This window comes from Muntiacus reevesi, chromosome 10 (assembly GCF_963930625.1).
Source record: "Muntiacus reevesi chromosome 10, mMunRee1.1, whole genome shotgun sequence".
Classification (NCBI taxonomy): domain Eukaryota; kingdom Metazoa; phylum Chordata; class Mammalia; order Artiodactyla; family Cervidae; genus Muntiacus; species Muntiacus reevesi.
The window spans coordinates 41124494-41138711 of record NC_089258.1 but is presented as its reverse complement, the minus strand read 5'-3'; the positions used below and the strand labels follow the sequence as shown (position 1 = coordinate 41138711).

At 56.1% G+C, this 14218-nt stretch overlaps 1 long non-coding RNA gene across 1 annotated transcript; it reads left to right on the top strand.

Annotated features, from left to right (window-relative positions):
* Positions 1 to 1313: 1313 nt before the first annotated feature.
* Positions 1314 to 3250, top strand: LOC136176771 (uncharacterized). Its single transcript, XR_010664625.1, has 3 exons — positions 1314 to 1380; positions 2805 to 2872; positions 3173 to 3250. It is a non-coding gene; the product is annotated as an uncharacterized lncRNA (long non-coding RNA).
* Positions 3251 to 14218: the final 10968 nt, after the last annotated feature.

The following is a 14218-nucleotide window of genomic DNA, read 5'->3' as shown; positions in this document are numbered from 1 at the left end:
GGGTGGGGCCACTGGGGGCCATTCTAGAAGCTGCCTGCCACAGTCAGCCATGGTTCTTCCTCTTGTATGTCAGAAACCTCAGCAAAATAATTAACAAGCATCTTCATTTTTCTAAGCAAGCAAATAACAAACATCTTGATTTTTCTAAGGAAGCATATAAATGTGTATGCTCGAAGGAAAACAGCCGGGGCTGGAGGCCAGAAGGGGGCTGGGGGGAGACCGTCTCAGCGCCTCCTGCGAGTCCACTTTGGGAGCGAGGCCCTGCTACCCGACTATGTCTGCAGCTTGTACTCTGACTGCCTCGGAGGAAGGGACGGTCTGCCTCGAGCACTGGGGCGAAGGGAAGGCCGGGTGACGCCCAGCGCGGTGAAGGGGCCGGATTCCATCAGAGGGCTGGTCCTCTCCGAGCGCCCTGTGGATGTGTAGGTACCATAGCAGCCTTGCTCCGGGTTTCTGTGGGCGCCCCCACAGCACCCCCGGGTCTGCAGGCATCCCCGCCCCCAGCCCACTGCCCTGAGCTGGCCCGGGTGCCTGCCCCTCACAGGACATGCAGATCCAGCCCAGGGGGCCCGGTGCCAGGGAGCTGACTGCGCAGGACGGTGCGGGCCGGGGGCTCGGGAGGGGTCGGGCCCGGGAGTCCTGAAGCCTGAGCCTCTGCAGCGTGAGGGCCGGGACCTCTGCCTGAGAGACTGCGCCCCATCACGGGAACCGCCCTGGTTCTAGGGTGGGTCAGGGGTGCCCCCACCGGCCCTAGCCGGGCTCTCCTCCCCGGGTAAGTGCAGCCCAGGGCAAGCCCTCACCTCCCTGGTCTGGGTCCCTCTCTTATAGGGAGGCGGAATGGGGCACCTCTGTGCTCTCATGGGGACCAGAGGGAGCCGTGTACGCTCCCTCCTCCGCCACGCCTTTCTGGGAGGCCCCGTGCCAGCAGGGCGCGCAGGAAGCCCGCGGCTCGGTCTGCGGTCAGGCAGGGCCACACGCCTCTGCAGGGGGTGACGACTGCAGCCGCATTCGCTCGGACTCGACAGCCGGCGGGAAGGCGGGATTGAAGCGCTAATTCAATCCCCCGGTTTGGCAAGGGAGGGCGCGGCGCCCCATCTGCGGAGGAGGAGCGGCGGTCTGGCTGCGGGTGGGCCGGGCTTCTCAGGCTGCACCGAGGCGGGACCACGACGCTGTGCGCGGATGCGCGCCGCCCGCGGCCCGAGGAACTGCCCGGCGGGGTGGCCGGTGCGCGCGTCCACACTGCCACCCAGCGGCCGCGGAGACGGCCGAAGGAGGAACAAAGGGATGACCGGCGCCTGGGAGGAAGGGGAGCAGGGGCCCCCAGACCCAGCCGCGGGGGGCCGTCAGGAAAGAATCGAGCTCGTGTGGGGTCCCTTCCAGGTGCGAGTGTGACCCCAGGTGGCTGCTCGGACTGCAGCGGGGCGGTCGGCTCTAGCCAGGGGCTGTCATTCCTGCCCTGGTCCCCACCCCCTGCTGCCCTGGGCCCTGGGGGTCTGGGGGCGGAGGCCGCAGCTAGGCTGGCAGGAAGGTGATTCCTCGCTCAGATATCCTGTGGGCATATTCTTGTCCCTGGGGAAGCCTTTGTCTGGACATCCCTGCCTCTTGATGAGGGTGACAAAGGCTCTGACGTCTGCCCGTGGGCACCGACCACCTGGTGTCGGGTCTAGGCGGAACCCACGCCCTTCCTTGGGGGCAGGCGGCAGGGGAAGACCTGGTGGGGGGGGTCACCAGGTGTAGCCCAGTTTAATCCAGCAGGTCAGAACTGAGGGCAGGGCTGTTTCTTCGCTGTAAGCAAGAAAATCAGAGTCTGGCTGGTGTAAGTAGAAAGGGGGTTTGTTGAAAACTTTGGGGCAGGTGAAAGGAATTTTGGAAAGACTGCAGAATGTCAGGTGCTCCGTCCAAGGAAGGGAGAACCCCAAACATACTGCAGAACATGGGCCTGCGGGGCCGGCAGCCTCCGCCAGCTCCGAGAACCCTGCTGTGGCTGCTGTCTGTGTCTGGCTGGACTCAGAGAAGCGGAGGACAGCAAGGCCCTCCTGCTCTGGGGACCCACTGGAGGCCGCCGCCTGGACACTGTGGCTGCCGCCTCCAGAGAGGCCGTGAGTGACCAGAGACATCAGGACAGAAGCACGCCCATTAATTTAAATTAAGACAGTCTGCTCCGTGAAGAAGCACAGGACGCGTTTTGCTGTTAAGAGTTTCACTTGGAAGGGGAGACGTGTGCCGCTGGGTACCAGAGGGTCTGGTGGGAGCTAGGCAGGTTCCTGGAGGGGGACGGGGGCAGCCTTTCCATCAGGGCGGGGTGGGGGTGCAGGGGGAGCCTCGGGGGCCAAGGCCTGGGAGGAGAGCCCTGGCAGGGAAGCGGGAGGGTCTCCTGGGGTGGGAAACGCCTCCAGGGGCAGCGGCACCCGCGCACCTACACACCGGGTGTCTGAGCCCCTGCTCAGGTTAGCCGCTCCTGACATAGGCTCCCAGGATGACCTTGGCAACCTTGGGCTGCAGTTTCTACATCTGTGAGCCGGGATAACACCGCACTGCAGCATGCTGTGATGATGAGTGCAGTCGGCTGCGCCCCTCATGTGTCAGACATGACCACGTGTGTCAGGCATGACCATGCATATCAGGCGTGACCATGGGTGTCAGGCAAGACAACGTGTGTCAAGCATGACCATGTATGTCAGGTGTGACCACGTGTGTTGGGCACGACCACGCATGTCAGGTGTGACCACAGGTGTCAGGCATGATCATGCGTGTCATGTATGAACACAGGTGTCAGGTGGTGCTCAGCTGTCCCCATCTCACAGGGAGCCCTTCCCCAGACCCCAGGCTTCCAGGGCCAGGACAGGTGTCTTTCCTGCACCACGAGGCACAGGTATGTTTTCTCCAGGTCCACGGGCCCCTTTAGCCCCCGGAAGCTCCGTGTGCGTCTGCACTTTCTGGGCGGAGGGTCCTTCCTGCACCCACACCCTCTGCTGGGCGCCCACGGCTGGGTGTATGGACACATGCTCTAACGGGAGCCTCCTAGAGATGGACCCCCGGGGACCCGAGGGCTGGCAGAGGGGGCTTCAGGCCCACATTGTTCAGTTGGGGGTGGGGGGGGCCCTTGGCTTCTGCGGGGAGGGGCCACTCAGCTCGGAGCTCCGTTGCCCACAGCCCTCCTGATGTCACACAGGAGCAGCCCATCCCTGGGAAACTGAATTCTCTCCTGCTGGCGCCTGAGCGCCACGCGATCCGGGCTGGCTTGTGGGACAGAAGAGACCCAGTCCTGAATGCAGAACATCAGACTCCTTCCTGGTGAGCTTGGAGGCCCGTTGATAGACAACACGTTTTTAAGTTGTTATTGTGGAAAGAACAGGGCGGCAGAGAGGGACGTGCTAGCACAGCGAGTGTTGACCCCCGTGAGAGGGGAGGGTGGGGCGGGTCTGGCGGACACTCCGTGTCGGGAGTGGCTGAGCCCCAGGAACAGTGTTTGCAGAGCCGGGAACAGCCTGAGTGCGCTGAGCGGCTCTGGGCTCTGGTCCTGCCCTGCTGGAGCTCAAATCATTTGACTTTGGTCTTTAAAAAACTACAGAAACGCTGACAGCACCAAGCCCACGGGTGAGATGAAACTTTATTCCGAAGGAGAGCCACACCCGGGAAAAACTTGAGCAAATCCCCAGTCGCGTTCCCCAGGGGCCGCAGTGCCGACCTTGGGGCCCTCTGTGTCACTGCCCACACTCACTCTAGTTTTGTCCGCACTTCAATAAACTTCATCCATTTTGCTATAAACCTCATACTTCTGGCCAGAGGCTTTTTTTTTTTTAATTAGGGCTTTTCAACACTGATGACAGAAGTCACTGTTGTTCTTGAATTGTCAGCACAGCCTGGCTGTCTCCTCGAACAAAGACTTCCACACACGTTTCCCAGATTCACCCCCACAGCACCTTCCCATTTTAGGGCAAATCCCAAAGGAAAATAGCTCTTGACTGTATGAAATTTAAAGACTAGGCTTTTTCCGTCGGGAGGGAATAATGGCCTCCATGCACTGGAATAACCCATATAATGCTCCTGATCTCTGATGACCGAGTTGCAGTTTGCCTGAAAAGCTTTAGCATATGCGTTAAGCATAGCGGTCTGACCTCAGTCACAGCCCCTTTTAGAGGAGGTCTTGCTTGTTGCCTAGAATTATATAAAAGCTAATTTTAAATGAATAGGTAAGGGAATTCTGTATTTAGTAGTTAGATGTAGAGGTAGACGCAGCAGGTAGTCTGAGCGGGTGAGTGGTCTGAGCGGGTGGGAATGAGAGAAGTCAGGTGTGGGGGTTCCTCCATCAATAGAAGCAGTGGGGGGCCATGAGCTGAGAGTCTGGGGCACCCACAGCGCCTGAGTCTCAGAGCCGTGGACAGCCCCCCACTCACCGAGGGGCGACCTGCTTCCCCGAGAGGTCTCAGGTGGTTAGGGTAACCTCACCCGGGTCACCCAGAATCCCCTCCCTCTCTTAGGGCCTATAACCTTTGTCACAGATGCGAACTCCCTCTCGCCATGTGAAGCGACATGTACACAGGGTTTTTTGGGGATGAAGAAGCAGAATATGGTGGGGGCCTTCTGCCCTCTGCAGGGAGGACGGGCTGTGCCGGCACTCGGGCCCGCCGCGTGTCTGTGCTGGGACCATCCATGGGCGCCCGTGTCTCTGTCTCCCCTGTCACTGGACTCCCCTCCGGCGGTGGGAGGTGTGTGTTCACGGGTCCCCACCACTGGACCCCCTCCGGCGGTGGGAGGTGTGTGTTCACGGGTCACCACCACTGGGCCCCCTCCGGCGGTGGGAGGTGTGTGTTCACGGGTCCCCACCACTGGACCCCCTCCGGCGGTGGGAGGTGTGTGTTCACGGGTCCCCGTCACTGGACCCCCTCCGGCGGTGGGAGGTGTGTGTTCACGGGTCCCCGTCACTGGACCCCCTCTGGCGGTGGGAGGTGTGTGTTCACGGGTCCCCACCACTGGACCCCCTCCGGCGGTGGGAGGTGTGTGTTCACGGGTCCCCATCACTGGACTCAGACCCAGTCCGCTGGGGAGTCTGCCTGTGGGCACAATCCCCAGGACCTGTGCATCTCCGGAGATGAGGCGCACCCTGCCCATGACTGGGGAATCTCAGCCCATTTCACGTTTGCTCCGTCAATGCCTACCCACAGCCTCCCGACATGAGGACCTCTCTGCACCCTCCATGGCCCTGTGACGCCCACTTCATCCCTCCCACTCTTCTCCCAGTGCTGTCTTCAAAGGCAGGCGGGTCAATTTAGTGTCTCATCCTCAGTGCCCAGCGGTACCCAGCTGGCTGTCAGAAGAAGCTCTGGGAGTGATGGCTGATGTGATAGACAGGCTGATGACTGAGTGCTTGAGGCCCGTGGGCAGGAAGGGGCCAGGGCCTGAGCGGCCTGGGAGGCCACGCGCTGGCCTTCCAGAACTGGAATTGTTGCACAGAAGCAGCTAATTGTGGCTCCATGTCGGAACTGTTTCTTTGGCTTGCTTTTCATTGCTTTTGTTATTATAATCATACACAATTGCCTGCCTCAGAGAACCCTGCCTCTCCGCCTGACTGTTAAACCAAACTGCCTTCGTTCAGAGCCTTGTCCACCTGTGGATGGCAGTAAGGAAGAAATGAACACAATCAGTGGCTGAGGCTTGCCATTCTCGATGTGCAAGACTAATGGCCTTTTTACTTTGCTTCCTCATCTCCCCCCATCTCTGATCTGTAAAAGAACCTGGCATCCAGACCTCGCTAAGATGATTATTTTTTGGTGCTAGCCTGCCATCTTCTCGGTCAGCTGGCTTTCCAAATAAAGTCGTTTCCCAGCCTCATGCAGCCAGCAGAGCAAGCTTGGACTCGGTAACAGAATGAGGCTGGTGGGTGGGTTCCATGCCCTCACACTCAGATTGGCCGAGGATTTCATGCGGGGTGGGGCTTAGTGGTGGTGGGGTCCTCAGCCCCCAGGAGGTGTGATCAGGAGGCTATGCAGCAGGAAAGCAAAGTATGAGTGGAGAGCGGCCCGAGTCCAGGGTGAAGGCATCTGTGCAGGGAGGCCTGGTGGCCGCGGCGGGCAGCTGCCCTCAGCTCGCCAGTGACCTCCCAGTGGCCTCACGTCTGACAAGCCCTGAGCGAGGAGCACTGGCTTTGGAGGCTGCAGAGGACAATCTGAGCTCCCTCCCCAGGCCTAGACCGAGCGGGGCTGGATGTGCATGGTATCCATGGGGAACATGGGGACAGACATGGTCACCTTGTAAGAAGCTCATGGGCATTAGAGCCTGTGTCATGGTCTGAGCGCCATGCTTCACGCCTAGTAGGTCTCCAACTTCAGGGGCGACTAGTAGGTCTCCAACTCTGGAGCACCTAGGAGGTCTCTAACTGCAGGGGCACCTATTAGGTCTTCAACTGCAGAGGTGCCTAGTAGGTCTCTAACTTCGTCTCCAACTCCAAGGTGCCTAGTAGGTTTCCAACTGCAGGGACACCTAGTAGGTCTCCAACTCTGAGGCAAAGAATAGGTGTTCAACTGCAGAGGCGCCTAGTAGGTCTCCAACTTCAGGGGCACCTAGGAGGTCTCCAACTCCAAGGTGCCTAGTAGGTCTCCAACTGCAGGAGTGCCTAGTAGGTCTCCAACTCTGGAACACCTAGTAGGTCTCTAACTCTGAGGTACCTAGGAGGTCTCCAACTGCAGGGTCGCCTATTAGGTCTTCAACTGCAGGGGTGCCTATTAAGGTCTTCAACTGCAGAGATGCCTAGTAGGTCTCTAACTTCAGGGGCACCTAGGAGGTCTCCAACTTCAAGGTGCCTAGTAGGTCTCCAACTCTGGAGCACCTAGTAGGTCTCCAACTGCAGGGGTGCCTATTAGGTCTTCAACTGCAGGGGTGCCTATTAGGTCTCTAACTCCAGGGGCACCTAGGAGGTCTCCAACTCCAAGGTGCCTAGTAGGTCTCCAACTGCAGGGACACCTAGTAGGTCTCCAACTTCAGGGGCACCTAATAGGTCTCCAACCCTGGAGCACCTAGTACATCTCCAACTCCGAGGCACCTAGTAGGTCTTCAACTGTAGGGGCACCTAGTATGTCCCCAACTGCAGGAAGCCCATGGGCAGCTCTGCAGTGTTAGCTCTGGCTTTCCTGCCTTGGTGGGAGGTTGTTAAAGACTTTCAAGACTTACTGAAAATTGATATTACACCCAAGGTTATTTGTGAAAAGGCGTAAAAATAACGAGTGCCCTCCTATAACATGCAGCAATGTACTTTGCATCCACACACCTCCACCTTGACTAGAACTTTGTACAGCGACGGAAATCTCTCTTCTGGCTGTTCAGATGACACCTGGCTTCTAAGCACTGAGCTTTAGATTTCATTAACTTCAAACTCAAATGGTTCAAATAGCAGATAGTTACCATCTTAGCCCAACCACAGAACGCGTGGACCCCACACCAGCATCAAGCCTTGTTTGCTCAGTCCCCAAGGCTGAGTGACTCGCCTGTTTGAAGGGCGTGATGTTTTGTCTAAACACAGGGTCGTAGGAAAAGCTGTGTGTCTGAAGAGAAGACAGGGGCTGGATTTCACATCCCGCACCTCTGCCCCTGCTATTTCTATTAAATTGAGTTGGGAGTTTCATTTTCCTCAAAGATTTCTCTCTATCCTGGCTCCTCTGCAGTGTTTCACAAAGATCTGTTTTTCTTTTATTTCAATGCAACACATTTTAAACACACTTGAGTAGCGAAATCTTACCTGTTAATGGAGTTTACCAAGAGAATGATAAAGCTTTAACTCACTAGGTCTTGGAGTGGCTGTAAGGTCCCATGTGACACCTCAGTTCTAGCAAAGCATGCAGGCTCAGGAAGCAGGCAGACGTGGCCTCCAGGGAAGGCTAAGGAAGACACTGCGGAGAATTTCTGCCCCAAGCCAAGGTTATTCTGCCGATTAAAACAGATGTTGCCAAATGCCAGAGTTCATGGGGAAAAGCAGAGGTCAGCCTCGGAAACTTCCAGCTGTTTTTGAAGTACCCTTTGATGAATATATATATATGTATTGTAATGAGGAAAGTGTGCTCACCCCGTCTGAGAAACAGGCCACTTTGAAAGATCTGGCTTGGTGGCCGGACGCGGCCTGGATCTTGCAGACGAACGAGGGTCGCTTCGGCGGCTTCACCCCTTAGCTGCAGGGGGTGCTGCTACACCGACCAATGTGGACCCAGGAAGGACTTTTTATATATTTATTTTCCAAACGGAACATTCATTCCAGAAGGGAGCATTCTTTTTTTTTTTTTTTTTTTATGTTATATTGGAGCATAGTCGATGAACAATGTCGTGTTGGGGCGTGTTCTTTTTTTAAAACAAGTGCGCTGCAGTGTTCCTTGTCTAAATGGAGCGCCAGTTTTCAGGGGGCGGGGCTGGAAGAACCTGAAAAGGTGACACCAATACCTAGGGAAAAAGTGTAAAATTTTTTTCCCCTTAATCTCTTTCTCCCTTGAATCTGTATCCTCTGGTCCATGCGTGTCATACCGACTGTTTGGTGTAGTCTGAGGCACATCAAAGCAAAAGATAAGAGACGGCTAAGGTGAAAAAGAACGCCCGCCACCCTCCACGGCGCTCTGGGACGCAGGGAGGCAGAGTGATGCCTGCTCCGTGTGGGTCGGGCCTGCGTTGCCATGATGCCTGGCTCCTCCCATTCAGTGGGGTACCGAGCCGGCAACCCTGCATCCCTGACTCAGGCAAACGTGCGGATGCTCTCTCCTGGGGGTGTCTCAAATTCACTGCAGCCGACTGAGAAACAAAGCCGAGCCTGTTTGAAACAACGGGTGACTCACATTTTCCATAATTAGCTGCGGAAATGAAACACTCACAAGTCTTTGTTGAGTGTGCTCGCGGGGCCCGGCCCTGTGGGTTTTGTTCAAGACGCTGGACACAGACTGAGCTGTCGTGATGGTGGTGGTCGGGGGTGGGGGGCACCTGAGCAACCCACTGGGTCTGGGATGGGTCCACCCTGTGGCCCGGCCTTGCCCCATCCTCTGAGCCCCCAGTGCCCTGAGCAGCTGGCTGAGCTGAGCAGGGCAGAGTGTGTGAGCTCCGACGGCTGCCCGGGGGCACAGCAGGGACGCTCCGGGGAGAAGTGTTAGATCAGCAGTGAGGGCGCATCTGCCGGGTGGACTAGTGTTGCCTGTCCTTTGGCGTTAAAGGTTTGAAGATTGCGAGTATGTGGTGGAGGGGCATGGGTGGGCCGTCCGCTATTATCTTCTCCAGGCAGTAAATGTCCTGAGTGGATGGAAAGTTCTCTGCACCGGGCGACCTGGGAGTCATGCACGGCTACTCACCACACAGAATGTGGCCAGTACAAGAGGAATTGTATTGTAATTTTATTTTATTCACTTTTATTCACTTGTAATTCTTTAAAATTTTATTTTGTTCACTTGTGACTCTTTAAAATTCGCTGAGTAGCCACCTGTGGCCAGGGGCTTCCAGGCTGATCCATGCAGGTCTGGACCAGTGGGGTTCTCCAGCCCCCAGGCCCTGGAGCCCACCCGGCCACGTGCTCTCTGTCGCTCCATCTCCTGGTGCCCAGCCCGGTGTCCCTCCTAAAGGGGGCCCCAGGAGGACACCTCTCATCTCTGCATCTCCTGCTGTGTCTGCCCTCCACTGTGACCCCTGGAGAGCAGGGGTCAGGGGTTAGTCCCATGCGTGGCCGCGGGCCTGGCCACCACGGGAGCTTCAGCCTCGGCCACTGGATGAGCCTAACGCTAACGGATGAGCATCCATTCTGTGACTTTGACGTGGGCTGAAAGCTCTCAAATGTCCATCATGTCAGGACATTTCTGGGTTGGAAATAGGGTTCCCTCCCCAGCTGTGTGGTTTGGACAGTTCACTTGGCCTCTCAGAGAGGCATTTTGTTTGTAAGATGTGAATACCAAACTCACAGGGTGGTTCTGAGGATTAAAATGAGATAAAATAGAGGGCTTCCCTGGTGGCTCAGCTGGTAAAATGAGATAAAATAAATGAACTGTGTAGGACGCTATTGTAAACTCAAATAAATGTCAGAAAATAAATGTCCTGTTTTCTTCTGCACCTGTTCATCCTTGGGAAGATTTTAGTCCATTTGAGGAATCAGTATTTTAACACACAAATCAGGAAAGCATTATTCACTCATTCATTTATTCAACAAATATTTACCAAGCATCTTGTATGTGGCAGTCAACAGTCCAAGCCCTGAAGATACACCAGTGGGCCAGAAAAAAAAAAGAAAAAATCAGTGTCCTCATTTGTTGTTCAGTTGCTCAGTTGTGTCTGATTCTTTGTGACCCCGTGGACTGCAGCATGCCAGGCTCTCCTGTCCTCCACCATCTCCCAGAGTTTGCTCAAACTCATGTCCATTGAGTCGGTGATGCCATCCAACCATCCTGTCCTCTGTTGCCCCCTTCTCCTCCTGCCCTCCGTCTTCCCCAGCCTCGGGGTCTTCTCTAATGAGCTGACTCACGAGTGTCCTCATGGAGCGTAGCACATCTAATCGGGAAATAAGATAATAAAACCTACAAGCAGGCGAATCCCACAGAGGTCTGTGTGCTGTGGAGACAAAGGTAGATGTGGTAGGGGTGTTGGCAGTGCTGGGGTGGGCGGGTGGGTGGAGATGCCACTGCACTGCAGGAGCAGTTTGCACCAAGAAGGTGACAGTCCAGCCAAGCCTTGAGCACAGGTCACGGGTGAGCTGCACAGGTGCAGGGGAAGAACTGCCTGGCAGAGGGGACAGACGCCGCCAGGCTCCCGAGGCAGGACGTCCGGCACTGGGGACGAGGAGGGTGTCTCTCCTCTGATTTCTGTGCCCACCTCCACCAGGGTCTACCGCCCCGCTGCTCGACGTGTGTGTGTGTGTTCTTAATATTATATTTCATTGACGTATAGTTGACAAAATGTTTTAGGTGCATAGCAAGGTGATTCAGTTATACATATACACATATATTACAGAGTGTTTTCCATTATTACAAGGTGCTGACTAGAGTTTCCCGTGCTACACTCCAAACCTTTGTTGCTTGTGTGTATATTATTTTTAAATTAGAAATCTATCGTTCTATTCATACGAAGTCAAACACATGGAATCAAAACATGTTTTGTTTTTTAAAGTGACATTGTTTCCTAATGTCTCAGAGTAGCCTTTCTGTAAGGCTATTTTCCGAATAACTTTATTTATGCTTTATTTATTATTTTGGCCCGTGCTGAGTCTTCTTTGTTGCTCGGGCTTTTCTCTAGCTGTGGCGAGCGGGGGCTTCTCACTGCAGTGACTGCTCTTGAGGGTCGCGGCCGGGAGGGCGCGGGGTCTCAGCAGTTGCGGCTCCTGGGCCCTAGAGCGCAGGTGCAGTAGTTTTGGCACATGGGCTTACTTGCCGCATGGCGTGTGGGATCTTCCTGGACCGGGGATTGAACCTGTGTTTCCTGCATTTGCAGAGGATTCTTTACCACTGAGTCACCAGGGAAGCCCGGTATGTATTTTTTGAATGTACCTCAAAACTATTCAAGGCAGATTGTTCTTTTCTACACTGAAGCATTTTTTCCTCCTTGAATAATGAAACTTTGCATTTTGTGGCTGCAGAATTTGTGTATTTTCTTCTTAGATGCTTCACATGGGGGTCATCTCTAGTTCCTTCCCAACTGCAGTTTTGTGCAAAGTTGCTGGGGAGGGACCCTAAGCCAGCAGGTACCCCCACAACCAGTGGGGGGCATGTGTGTTGTTTGAACAGCTCAAGCCTTGGTTTGGGGGCCTGATGCTGACCCAGCCTGCCTTTCTCCTTGCAGGAAGCTTGGCTGACTCCCCCTGGGAAGGAAAAGTGGCTAGGCCTCCAGAACTTCACACAGCTGATTGACTTGGCATCTGAGTTTGTAGGAGGAAAGGTGAGCAGGGTGTCTCAGGGCGAGAGCAAGTGTTGCACTTACGCACCCGGGCTGGTGCTGACCACTGTGGGGACCTGAGCTAGAACAGCACAGAACAGCCGGAATCAGGAAGAGGGCTGGCCTCCCCGAGGAAGCCCGTCACCACCAAGGTCTCCCAGGGAGCGTTCCCTAAATTGGTGACAACTATGACCGGGGCAGCATTGCCCGAGGTTGGAAACACGCATTTTGCCCCTGTGAAAAGAACTCCCCACCCCCCGTGTGTTTTCTTATGGGGCAGATGAGTGGGCCTCAGACTTCAGTGTGAGAATCACGTGAGAACCTAACACGAGGCGCCAGGTGAGCTACAGACCTACCCTCGGGAGCTTAGGCTCTGCCGGGAGATGTGCAGACCAGCGCTGGCATCAAGGCAGGACAGGGCACTGCGGGGCCACATCTACCACGCAGGGTGGGGAGGCAGGGGAGGCCCATGCAGGGAAGTGAGGCTCGAAGGAGCCCTCAGTCAGGGGAAGAGCAGGCAAGGCAGCGGGGTGACGGGGAGGGTCAGACAGAGGACGAGGGGAAGGCAGCTGACGCGGGGTGTGAGGGCAGGAGCCTGGAGGGGTAGCGAGGCCCCCTGTGCCTGGAAGGTTTCTGCCCCAGAGGAGGGCTGCAGGCCCTGAGCAGGGGAGGGATGCCCAGGTGAGCTCACCGAGCTGCGTCCTCGGGAGGCAGATGTCAACAGACAAAACCCTGCACAACCTAAAAGCTGAGCACCGTGCTTTATTCGGAGGATACAGCCAAGGGCGTCAGCCCGGGACACAGCCTCTCACAGGGCTCTACGGATGGCTCCGAAGAGGTGAGGGGGGAGCAAGGATCTGTAGGGGCTTTTGCAACAAAGACCACGTCATCACAACATCAAAAGGTTCCTATTCGTAAAAGAAAACCAGACATCTTCTGGTTTTGGCCCTCTTCTGTGTATGGGCTTCCCAGGTGGCGCTCGTGGTTAAGAACCCACCTGCCAATGCAAGAGATGTAGAGACGTGGGTTCGACCCTTGGGTTGGGAAGGTCCCCTGGGGAAGGAAATGGCACCCACTCCAGTATTCCCGCCTGGAGAATCCCATGGACGGAGGGCCTGGTGGGCTACAGTCCACGGGGTCACGAGAGTTGGAGAGGACCGAGCAGAGTCTGGGCTCACTGACACCGTCCTTTATTCTATTATTAAATTACTTTATTTATTTTAGTTGGAGGCTAACGGCCCTTCCTCTGATGTGCACTTCACTCTCGGGCCTGTGCTCTCCGGCCACACAGAGATGGCCCCCACATTCGGCCATCCAGACAACCAGCGACCCCAGACAGCCTCGGCCCTCCCCTGCCTTTCAGGTTCTGGCTGGGCTCAGAGGTCAGGACACTCTTTCCCAGACCACAAGGGTCCCTGGGCCTCAGGTTCGACGGAGTGGCCAGCAGCCAGTCTACAGCTCACTCTCGAAGCTGTCCTGGTTTGGGAGCCCCTGGCAGTCCAGTGGTGAGGACTCAGCGCTTTCATTGCCATGTCCAGGGTTCAATCCCTGCTTGGTGGGGCAACTAAAATCCCCCTGAGTCATGAGGTGTGGCCAAACAAACAAACATTCTGCTTTGGTTAACAAACCACAGAGGCAAAGGAGAAGCCTCAGCAAGATGGTAGGAGGGGAAAAATCATGTTTAGAATCAAACCCCTTACCCGCCAGAGACGCTCAGAGGGCTCAAACAGACCTTGTGTGCACCAGGACCCAGAGACCCCACGGAGACGGAGCCAGAGCTGTGTCTGAGCGTCTCCTGCGGAGGCCCGGGCCAGCAGTGGCCCGCTGCAGGGCAGGGGCTCCGGGTGCAGCAGACCTGGGGGTGGCATAAGCGCTCTTGGAGGAGGCCGCCATTAACCCACCATAGAGCCGCTAGAACTTATACAGAACTGGGGAAACAGACTCTTGGCGGGCACAGACAGGACCTTCTGCACACCAGGACCCAGGAGAGAGGAGCAGGGACCCCACAAGAGACTGACCCAGACCTGCCCGGGAGTGTCCAGGTCTCCGGCGGAGGTGTGAGTCGGCGAGGACCTGCCGCAGGGTCGGGGGCAGTGAGTGCAGCAGTGTGCGCATGGGATGCATGTAAGGAGGTCACCATCATCTTCATCACCTCCAGCATAGTTTGGCCTCAGGTCAAGAAACAGGGAGGGAACACAGCCCCGCCCATCAACAGAAAATTGGATTAAAGATTTACTGAGCATAGCCCGCCCATCAGAACAAAACCCAGCTTCCACCTCAGTCAGTCTCTCCCATCAGGAAGCTTACATAAGCCTCGTATCCGTCTCCATCAGAGGGCAGACAG